We start from the raw sequence: 2500 nt of genomic DNA, 5'->3' as shown, positions 1-2500 counted from the left end.
GGTGGAGGGCAGTGTTGTTTTCTTATTATTATCCTCCCCCCCTTTCTTTGTAAACAAGGTTTATGAGGAAATACCAGAGTTGTTGACAAGTGGGTTAATTTTTGTTTGTCGCGTCACAGGAACCTGCGATAGCATTTTATTCTCCCCCCCAATGAGCTATAGAATCGGAGATCTTTTCCCAAAGAGTTGTCAAAATCTTGTTTTCTCTCTCTCTCTCTCTCTCTCTCTCTCTCTCTCTCTCTCTCTCTCTCTCTCTCTCTCTCTCTCTCTCTCTCTCTCTCTCTCTCTCTCTCTCTCTCTCTCTCTCTCTCTCTCTCTCTCTCTCTCTCTCTCTCTCTCTCTCTCTCTCTCTCTCTCTCTCTCTCTCTCTCTCACAAAATGCTTGTCTTTGTTTTCTTCCTTCTTCTTCCTCTTCTTCCTCTTCTTCTTAGTCCAACCCCAAAGCAGCTACCATGTGCATTACTAGGACAATATGATATATGAAAACCGAGGGAACTTCTTTGTGTGTTTATTGTCCTCTATTGCAGATTATTACTATTACTGTTTCCATCAATTACTATTACCACAAATTGTTATTTATATTTCACTATCTTCTGAATTATGTTGATGTACGTTTTTATTTTTGTTTAGTTGGTTTTAGGTAAGAGAGCAGTATTAGGTTTATACAGAGCAGTTCCCTCTTGTTAATTGTATATAGCTGTTTGTTTTTACAAGCACAAAAATAAAATCAAAAGTTACAAAAAAAGTGTTTGATTTTCAGCCTTCAACCATATAATTATCATTATTATTTGAGTTTTATTATTTTATTTAGATATCTTTAGATCATGTAGATTATGAAAAATAGCCTCTAGATGTATGAGATTTGTCTATATGATTTATTATATATTTTTGTTGTTAAGGTAAAGCCTATGCTATTTTAGAAAAAAAAAAAAGAAATATGGTGAAGCGAGAAAACAATAACAGTAATAATGATAGTAATAATGACAATGGCAACAAAATATATTTCATGTTAAAAAGTTGTATATTTGAAAATATAATTTCATATCTAATTAAAGTTGTTTTGGGTAAGATAACACCTTATATTATTGGGGGCTGTATACCTATTTGACTGGTATGAACAAAAAAATACTTTTATGAATACCAAAATATATTCCAATGTTATGATGATGTAAGATATGTTATATATCCCAAATATTATGGTGATATAAAATATATTTATGTGATATATTCCAAATGTTATGATATAAAAAAAACATGATTTTCCCCAGAAATATAATGATGGTTGTGGCGAAGATGATAATCATGATAATAGGGATGATAGAGTTAATGAAGATAATGATGATTATAATTATAAAAGTATAAGATAGGAAGGACCATGTCATGAATGATGTAATTATGTGATTGGCAGTCATTGAAGGTGGTAATTAAAAGGATATATAAAGATAAAGAAAATGAGTTGAGTGATGATAATTAATGAATAAGATGAGATTAATAAAGACTCAAAAGTACAAAAAGAAAGAAAAAAAGTTAATTTCAATTTCTGTAATTACATAAAAAAATTGTGTCAAGCCATATATTCTGAATCACAGTCACCAAAATACAACAGGACTTTTCCAACAACTATTGTATACGTTATCGAAAATAAAGCAACAACAGCTATGGTTTCAAGTTTTTCAGGTTTCCTCTAAATACAGCAACAACTGTCTATATACCCTCTCAGATTACGTATTTATACAACTAAAAAAAAAAAAAAAGAAAAAGAAAAATCCAAATACCTTTTTATAACAAACAACAAATAACAAAAAATATTTTATAAACCTTACAAGTTTATAACACCCCAAATAATTTTTTTTTCCAACGGAAAGAATTACCCATATTAAATATATATATATATATATATATATATATATATATATATATATATATATATGTGGATATATATATATATATATATATATATATATATATTATATATATATATATATATATATATATATATATATATATATATATATATACATATAAATGTATATGTATATATGTAAGTATATATATATATGTATATATATGTAAATATATCTATCTATCTATCTATCTATCTATCTATCTATCTATCTATCTATCTATCTATCTATCTATCTATCTATCTATCTATCTATCTATCTATCTATTTATCTATCTATCTATATATGTATGTATATATATATATTTTTTTCAGTCATAACATTAAAAAAGGGTATATGTATCTTTCATTTCCTTTTACGTGATTTTCTCCCAAAACTATTGTGATATTGTAATAAATATTTCATTATTATAAAGTCTGTTGCCCAAATGATATTTATATTTGGATCCCCCCCCCCTCTCCTTAATAATGATAACACCTTAGACAAGAAATACTATATCCATTAAGATACACCGGTCTTAAATCTTCCAATTTTAGCCCAAGTTGGCAACTCAGGTCGAGCGCGTGCTGGAAAGTATGCTAATAGATACATATGGG

The sequence above is a fragment of the Penaeus japonicus genome, unplaced genomic scaffold (genome assembly GCF_977035675.1).
Source record: "Penaeus japonicus unplaced genomic scaffold, GWHDUDI00000001_assembly GWHDUDI00000002, whole genome shotgun sequence".
Classification (NCBI taxonomy): Eukaryota; Metazoa; Arthropoda; class Malacostraca; order Decapoda; family Penaeidae; genus Penaeus; species Penaeus japonicus.
This window is presented reverse-complemented; position numbering follows the sequence as displayed.